This window comes from Cebus imitator, unplaced genomic scaffold (assembly GCF_001604975.1).
Source record: "Cebus imitator isolate Cc_AM_T3 unplaced genomic scaffold, Cebus_imitator-1.0 Scaffold110, whole genome shotgun sequence".
Classification (NCBI taxonomy): Eukaryota; Metazoa; Chordata; class Mammalia; order Primates; family Cebidae; genus Cebus; species Cebus imitator.
The window spans coordinates 2,376,622-2,385,852 of record NW_016107425.1 but is presented as its reverse complement, the minus strand read 5'-3'; the positions used below and the strand labels follow the sequence as shown (position 1 = coordinate 2,385,852).

At 45.6% G+C, this 9,231-nt stretch overlaps 1 pseudogene; it reads left to right on the top strand.

Annotated features, from left to right (window-relative positions):
- Window positions 1–2,507: 2,507 nt before the first annotated feature.
- LOC108311031 lies at window positions 2,508–2,944 on the top strand (annotated as a pseudogene).
- The last annotated feature ends 6,287 nt before the right edge of the window (window positions 2,945–9,231 follow it).

The following is a 9,231-nucleotide window of genomic DNA, read 5'->3' as shown; positions in this document are numbered from 1 at the left end:
TGTTTGAAACCATCTTCACCAGTGGTGGGAGATGGGGCTTGATGATATCATTTCAACTCCTGCAGCAGCTACCCACTCCTGGACTTTTCTGGTATTTGAGCTAATTCTTACTTTTACGTAGCTAATTTGAGTTAGATTCTGTCACTTGAAACCCAAAAGGTCCTGATTAATTGACAAAAACTTTCAGTCACCAAAATAATGATTTCAAGTGACAGGCAGTCTGGCCAAAAACTGACTTTCCTAAATGGCCAGACCCTGCATATATTGAACATTCACAAATGAAAATACAGTAAGAGAGAGCTAGACAGCATTCACAGAATGCATTTGGTTCTGATTTGTTAAAGAATTTCTGGTACAAAAAGTTTAGGCCAACAAAAAGCAGCATAATAAGGAGTCTTCCAAAAACATTTTGCATATGTCGGAAACACTACCCAATTGATTCCTTCACTCTATACATGTTTATCAAGCAGGTCCAGGCTGGGCACTGCCAAGGAGAAACAGGATAAGACAACATCCCTGCATAGAGAAACTCACAGTCCTGTGGGAGGCAAACACGGGCGTAGATAACACTAGCAGTGGAAGGGCCATAATCCAGGAGAGATGAAGTGCCACGGGAGGCCACAGGCAGGCAAACAGTTTTCTTACATCAGAAGTAAAATCAATCCTTCCATCACAGTGGAGAAGAGATCCACAGAGACCTACTCACCTATCATATTTCATTTATACATGTTAATTAAGCTGGAGAAGATTCCCTGAAGCTTTGAGACATTGCCACCCTTGACAGGGGAAGAAAGGAAACTTACAGTGGTTGAGTTTCTCACCTGCGCCAGGCACTGTTAATTTATCTGTGTTAACTCAGAAGTAATGAGGCATCAGTGTATTATGCAAATGCCAAGGCCTTGATCTGTTCTGAAACCATTTAAAAAAAAAAAAAAAAAACCAATTCATTCACTGGCAGTCAGTATTTGTGGAAAAAAAAAAAACCCAATTCAACAACTGAATCTAATCTGACAGTGCTGGTGACTGCAACACTGGATTTCATCAAAATGTAAGGGGGTACTAAAAACATCAGAAAGCAAGAGAATATTTTAATGCAAACACCCAGCATGAACAAAATATCGAAATGTAAATAAAGACATGATCAGATCCAGCCCTGCACTTGCATGCCTTGTCCTCACTTTCACCCTAATTGGACGCTGATCCCCAGCCACATTACCTGGCTCTATGCACCTTATAAGGGTTGTCACCTGTCTTCCTGTTCATAAACAGAAAAACAATCCTTAAAATGAACGTGGCTCTGGTACCCATGTTTGAAGACACCAGGATAACGTAAAGCCAGAAAGTTTGCCTAATCCCTGTAGATGGAGAACTGCCCGCTTGGGGAAAGGAGGAGAGCTAGTGTGGGTGATGGAACCCTGTCCTCACTGTTGAGGTAGGGAGAGGGGTTGGGTAGATGGTGAGGGGAGTGCCTAGCCTATAAAGAGATTTGTTCATCAGGGTTCTTTTTTTGAGACAGAGTCTCACTCTGTCACCCAGGCTGGAGTGCAGTGGCACGATCTCAGCTCACTGCAACCTCCTAGGTTCAAGCAATTCTCCTGCCTCAGCCTCCTGAGTGGATGGGACTACAAGCACACGCCACCACGCCTGGCTAATTTTTGTGGGTTTTTTTTTTAGTAGAGACGGGGTTTCACTATATTGGCCAGGCTGGTCTCGAACTCCTGACCTTGTGATCCACCCGCCTCGGCCTCCCAAAGTGCTGCTGGAATTACAGACATGAGCCACCATGCCTGGCTTCATCAGGGTTCTTAAAAACAACACCAGGCCGAGCATGGTGGCAGGCACCTGTAGTCCCAGCTACTCAGGAGGCTGAGGCAGGAGAATCACTTGAACCTGGGAGGCGGAGGTTGCAGTGAGCCAAGACAGGAGAATCACTTGAACCTGGGAGGCAGAGGTTACAGTGAGCCAAGACCACAATATTGTACTCCAGCCTAGGCGACAGAGTAAGACTCCATCTCAAAAAAACAAAAAACAACAACCAAACCTCTCAATGCCTGATAGAATTAACCAGATACTCTCAGTGCTTCTGAAGATACTAGTAATGACATGCACAGCACCTCTCCTCTTTCCCTTCTGCTATGGCTTGAATGTCTGATTCCTCCCAAATTCATGTTGAAATTTAACTGCCATTGTGACAGTATACAGAGGTGGGACCTTGAAGAGGTGATTAGGTCATGAGGGCTCTTCCCTCTTGAATGGATTAAAACTCTTATCTTGGGAGGGGCTTCCTTATAGAAGGATGGGTTCAGATTTGTATTGAATGGGGACGAATACCATTCATTAAAATAGTTAAAGAGGCTGGGCTCCCGTCTGTAATCCCAGCACTTTGGGAGCCCAGTGGATCACCTGGGGTTGGGAGCGCCACTGCTCTCCAGCCTGGGCAACAAGAGCAAAATTTCTCCTAAAAAAAAAAATCTTTTGCAGCCATCACCTAAGCGGGAGCTGCCAAAATGAAGTTCAATCCCTTTGTGACTTCTGACTGAAGCAAGAATCGCAAAAGGCATTTCAATGGACCTTCCCACATTCGCAGGAAGACGATGTCCTCCTCTCTTTCCAAAGAGCTGAGACAGAAGTACAACGTGCGATCCATGCCCAACCGAAAGGATGATGAAGTTCAGGTTGTACGAGGACACTACAAAGGTCAGGAGATTGGCAAAGTAGTCCAGGTTTACAGGAAGAAATATGTAATCTACATCAAACAGGTGCAGCAGGAAAAGGCTAATGGCGCAGCTGTCCACGTAGGCATTCACCCCAGCAAGGTGGTTATCACTAGGCTAAAACTGGACAAAGACCGCAAAAAGATTCTTAAACGGAAAGCCAAATCTCGCCAAGTAGGAAAGGAAAAGAGCAAATACAGGAAGAAACAATTGAGAAGATGCAGGAATAAAGTAATCTTATATACAAGCTTTGATTAAAACTTGAAACGAGGGAAAAAAAAGAGAAGAAAGAAAAAGCAAAGAAAATTGACTTAATTAATAATTTGATTATATTGATAAAAGTTAACTTGGCCTCTGAACATGGAATTAAATGTACTCCCCCTACTAAGAACTTAAAACCATGCAATTCTTTGTATTTTGACTCTTGAGAGTCTCACTTTCTCTGAAAGATCACCCAAATTCTGTGATATAGTTCATGCAAAGCAGTCATTGAAATAACATTTAGTTAACACCTACAATGTGCTGTAAACTTTATGCCATTAGTTGCTGAGTCTGCAGGAATGAATAAGGCATAGTTCTTACCCTTGAGGACATGGTTATTAAATGAGGGAAAAGTATACAAATAATCAAAATGCAACCATGCTACGTGGCAACAGAGAAGCGGACACAAAATACTTTGGGAGTATGGGGAGGTAAAACACGGATTCTGAATCCTTCATATTCTGGAAATGAAAAAACTAGAAACCCACTTCATTATAACATCAAGGGTGTTTTTAGGCTATCAACAGAAAGATTTGCAATCAACCAAGAAAGACACTGAGAAGAGGGGTATTTGGAAACCTATTAGGAAGTGTGGATTATCACACCCTTGAGAGGTGTCCCTTTTACTCCAGCATGCAAGTCTTGGAGTCAGATGAGGAAATCAATCATTAAGGCATCCAATTTCAGAGCCAGCTGGGAAGTACTGGCTGGATTCCACCCCTGTGGAATGGCCCAGGAGGAGCAGTTCTCCGGGAAGGTATCTCTTGCTATTTATCTAGTGCCCTTTTAGAGTGTGCAGGCAACAGCTGCTGACTTGACTAGACTCCCCCCACCCCACTCCCATGTCCTTCCTAGGTGTGCTGGGACAGGTCACCTCCGGCTGTCATTGAGCCTGGGGGAAGAAGGAGAGAGAGAGAAACAGAGCACAATAAAAATTCTCAAATGAGCTAGAAAAAATGAATTCTCTATCTCACTAAGCCAAAGGGGATCCATTTAATACACCAAGGCTACAACTAGAAGGCTACAATTTCTTCCCAATTAGCCTTTTATTTCTGCCAAGTCTCCACAAACTAAAAGAACTGACATCTATGCAGAATCAAGTCGCTTGGAAATAGCTCCCTAATACTCTTGCCAATAATTGTAGTTAGTTTCCCACATCTATTATTTGAAAACTATTGACCTTCGTTAAAGAATAATTTGCCAAATTGTAAAAGTGTTGCTAGAAAGGACCACAGATACCCAGTCATGAGAAAGCTGAGGCCCAGAGAAGTTAACTGAATTACCCCAAGTCACACAGCAAGGTAGTAGCATGATAGTCTAGAATACCACAGCTAAGCCCTGGACTCTTAATTAGAGGACCTTTGATGGGAGCTGTCTTATATATGTTCTTGCCTTCATCCATGCAATAAGACCCAAGAAGAATGACAGTGTTTACATTTGTGGAAGATTTTCTACATGTTAAAGAGTGTGCAGGTGTGTGTGTGCGCGCTTTCTTGGCAAGGCACATGTCTGTTTAACTGTCAGCTCAGTCCCCTATTGTGCTTAAGATTCTTTGAGTTCAGGGAGAACTGCCCTGAGGCTCCAGAGAATGCTACACCCACTCCCTGGGACTCCTCACACACCGCTGTGGAAGATCTGCCTGGAAGCCTCCCAGGGCAAGTCCTCCCAAGGGAAAGGGAGAGGATACCACCCAAAGAGCTCCAGTGCACATCTGTTCCCAGGTCCCGGCAGAAACCATCGCTGGAATTCAGCAAGAAGCCTGCAGAATCATGACGATTGCTCTGGGGCTGGCAGTTGTTAAGGACTCGTTAGGGAGTGTCAGTTTTCCACAGGCAACTGCATTTCAGAGAAAAGGGCCTGAACTTGGACTAAAAAAAATGCTAGCAGCTATTTCTATTTCAAGGGAACAAGTTGTTGAACCTAAGTGGCAAAAGAATTCACAAACCCCTTGATCTCCCACTTCTGGCATGTTCCATCCACTCTGAACTAAGATGTGGGTCTGAACTATAAAGTGAGCACTTGGTGAGCCTCTGCCTTCACCTCCGCCTCCACTCCCCTCCTCCAAAACCCATGCTGAGAACACAGTCAGCAGCCTTCGGAATTCTTCACAGTCAAGGAGGAAGTTAGGAAGACAGGTTTGAAAGCTGAGGCCAGCCAATGATGGCATATGCTGGGATGCCCATTTATCCCGTGTGGGAATGCCGGTAAAGGTACGTACAGAGGCTGATGCTTTGCAAGAAAGCAAAGAGGCAACAAATACCATCCCTGCATTAAGGAGCATAGGATCTGGAGCAAGAGCTAACACCTTGGAAACAAAGATCAAAATAAGATTGAGCACTACACATGGTTCAGAGATGGCATCTTACAGTACAGAATTTAGGAAGCAGAGAGGTCACTAAAAGCTGGAGTACTGCCCACAGCCTCCCTCTCTTCAGGCCCTCTGTAGATGCTGTCCTCTTGGAAGTCTGTCCCAGCCTTCCTGTTGAGTCTGACTCCTCTCCTAGATCAGTGGTTCCTGATCAGTGGTTCCTCACTTTAGACTCTCTCAGTCGCTGTGATGGATATCCAACTGAATGAGCTTAATTCAGCAGGTCTCCATCTTGGCAATGCATTCAAATCACCAGGGAAACTTTAAAACCTACCTATGCCCAAGTCCTATCCCAGATCAATTGAATCCAATTCCCCAGGTGAGAGACCCTGGCATCAGATCCTAATGGCGGCCAAGTTGAGAACCACTGGTTTAAGCAATAAAAGGCAATTTGCAAGCTCACCGAGAAAAACCACAAGAAGGTGGAGCTGTCCTTAGGGACGACTAGAACCAGAGCATTGAACTAGTCAAGATCCTCCCGTTCCTCTGTTCCCCTTTTCTTGCATAGCTGTTGCATCTTCTCTCCTTGAGATGGGAATCATTACTAGTAACGGCTCTGGCTTACCCTTTAGCAACTAGAGGATAGAGCTTTCCTTTTCTCAGTTCTGTATGGACCAGCCCCTACCCCATTTGTTTTTTCTTTTTTTTTTTGAGACGGAGTTTCACTCATGTTACCCAGGCTGGAGTGCAATGGCGCGATCTTGGCTCACTGCAACCTCCATCTCCTGAGTTCAGGCAATTCTCCTGCCTCAGCCTCCTGAGTAGCTGGGATTACAGGCACGCACCACCATGCCCAGCTAATTTTTTGTATTTTTAGTAGAGACGGGGTTTCACCATGTTGACCAGGATGGTCCCGATCTCTTGACCTCGTGATCCACCCGCCTCGGCCTCCCAAAGTGCTAGGATTACAGGCTTGAGCCACTGCGCCCGGCCATGTTTTTTCTAAAAACAACTCTGATTGGCCTTCTGGGGGTCAGTTGCCCACCCTTTGGCCCATGTTTAGAGGTTTTTATTGGCCTAGCTTGATTCACAATTGTGTTCCTACCCCTGGGGAGGGGCGCTGGGGAGACTAAAATAGAGCCTTGTTAGTCAAAATGTGGTCTATGGACCAACTCTTCAGGCATCACCTAGAAGCTTGGTAAAATGGAAATTCCCAGGTACCATCACAGACCTGCTGATTGAGCACTTGCCTTCTAACAAGATCCCTAGGCGATTTGTGTGCGCATGGAGGCTTGAGGAGGACCACTCTAAAGCTCTGGTATCACTTTCTCAGGTTGATTAAAGTAGAGGTATTCCTTTCTCTTGGTTTCATGCTAAAGCCTCAGAAGAAGGATGCCGCCACTCCTCTACAGCTTCTGACAGCAGCAGTACCAACACCAGGTCTGTCTAGCCTGGTTGGCAAGAAACCCAATCAAGCTCCCCACACTATTCCTTCTTCTCTGTCTCAAAAGCTCCTGAGATGAGGTCCGTAATTTTGCTGCAGTAGCTGATAGGGAAGAGGATGTGGTGCTCTGGGCCAAACAGGGTCCAACAGCTGGTGCTTATCAGCCATGCTCTGTGATACACAGAGATGTGTCCACGCCTACCTTCCTGTCCGAGGATGTGTGAGAACTCAGAGCTTTCCCTGGGAATGAATGACAGAGCAAGGAAGTGAGAAGGCTGATGTAGGTGAGATGGCATCCTGCCCTGCATCTTTCTAGTCAGCCAGGTTGGGGGATTTGCCTTTGAAACTTGGAAGCACGTGGGAAGCACAAACATATAATCTGGGGATCTGGCCACTCAGTTAGTTCAGCGATGCTCTAGGTCCTTCCTGGAGGATACCATTTTCAAGTTCACTGTACTCCCTAGGCCCCAAGCTCCGTCTTCTGTGTCAACCCATTTTCTTCCCTTCCCTTTCCCTTTCCCTACCCATTTGCATTCCCACTCAAACAGGAAAAGGTGAAAATTAGTGGGCACTCAATAAATATTAGTTGAAGAAATAGATGAATAAATAAACAAATGGCTTTGTACTTTTGGAAGAAAGAGAATTGAGCCTTATTTTCACCTGCCTTGATGGATAAATAGCTTTACTTCTGCGAAATGACACAGAATTCCCACAAACAAGAAATCCTATGTGCTTGTACACCAGAGCCTCAATTTTTAAATTATCCCTCACGTGGGCTTCAGGAAAAGCCTGCCTTTTGGTCTCAGTGGCTTCTTATCAGCATTGCCTCCAGAGGATAAAGAGAATATCCCCCCAGTTATTTGGGTATTTTCATCCCAAGATGAAATCTACTTCTATCCTCTTGTTCCAGATCAGAATTAGAACTTTAGAACGTGTCTGCTGGAGAACTGGCCTAACCGCTTCATTTTATAGAGGAGGCAACTGAACCCGGAGTAAGGGAATAGATCTGTCTGAGGCCACATAACCAGGAAGAGGCCGTTGTCTGTGTAGATCACAGGTTTCCTGAGTTCAGATCCAGCTCATTCTCCTTTCATGCCACAGTGTAGCCCATTGACCACCTCGCTATCAGAACTCACTCCAGCAGCAGTGGTGCTGCCACTTTCCTGTGGGTGGAAGGATGGCTGATTAAAGGACCACAGTCAGCGCCCCCTTCTAACGGGAGCCTGGAGGAGGGCGTGTCAGGTAGGATTCCAGCGGCCAGTTCCACACCAGCCCCAGAGTCACAGACCTGTTTTTCCAAAAGTCCATTTGTTTCTGTCTCCTTTACCCAGCCCAAACAGCGATGGAGAGGATTTTGCTCCAACTTTCCAAAATAACTTCCCTTTGGGCTGAGACCAAGCATGTGTAGCTGCAGGCTAAGGAATATTGAGAAGTTTATGAGCCACTAAAAATAGACAGTTACAACAGAAACTTCCTCTTACTTCTGCCATTTTCCCTGCTGGCTACACAAACACAGAGGCAGACTCCCCAATCATGGAGGGTGGAAAAAAGCATCCCATGCTCCAAGCTATAGTGTGATCAGATGGGAAATACGTTAAGGAAGAACATTGTCATTTCAGGAATGAGTCTGAACCAAATATTACAACTGGAAAGGAGAGGACCCATTGGTGCATCCTCTGGCCCTGAATTCTTTCTCTCACAGCCAAAGGGCAGAGGCAGGAGCAATGGCAGGACTAGAGCCAACAGGCAAATGCATCGCAGGCCTCTGCCCATTTGTAGCCTCTCCTCTGTGTTTGGAATGGAAGCCACGTTTAATCATGGTGTCAGTTCTAAAACATTCCAGAACAATTCCAACAGGGCAAATGGTGTCTTTAAGATATGTTTGGGCTGGTTATGCAGTCTATTTCTTGCCTTCTCTTTGGACTGCATCTGTACCTGGCTGCATTGAAGATTCTGGTTCACTTTATTGACTTTATAGAGTCCAGAAAACAGCCAAATTAAGAATTTTCATTAGGTCCCAATGTTCCTGGTTTCCAGCTAGCCACATCCAGTGGCTAGACTGCAATCCCTGAACTAGACTGCATGGAAGTGAAGGCTGCAACTTACAGGACTGTGTCAGTCCAGTATCTACTAAGTATGTACAGAGCTCTACATGGCAATGGGATGGAATAATAGAATCCTACCAAGCATGGAAATCAGCCCACATGCTTAAGAGAAAGAGGTTGCAGCAGGGTGCGGTGGCTCATACCTGTAATCCCAGCACTTTGGGAGGCTAAGGCGGGCAGATCATGAGGTCAGGAGTTCAAGACCAGCCTGACCAACATGGTGAAACCCATCTCTACTAAAAATACAAAACTTAGCCCAGCGAGGTGGCATGCACCTGTAGTCCCAGCTACTCAGGAGGCTGAGGCATAATCACTTGAACCTGGGAGGCGGAGGTTGCAGTGAGCCGAGATTGCGCCACTGCACTCCAGCCTGGGGAACAGAGCGAGACTCTGTCTCAA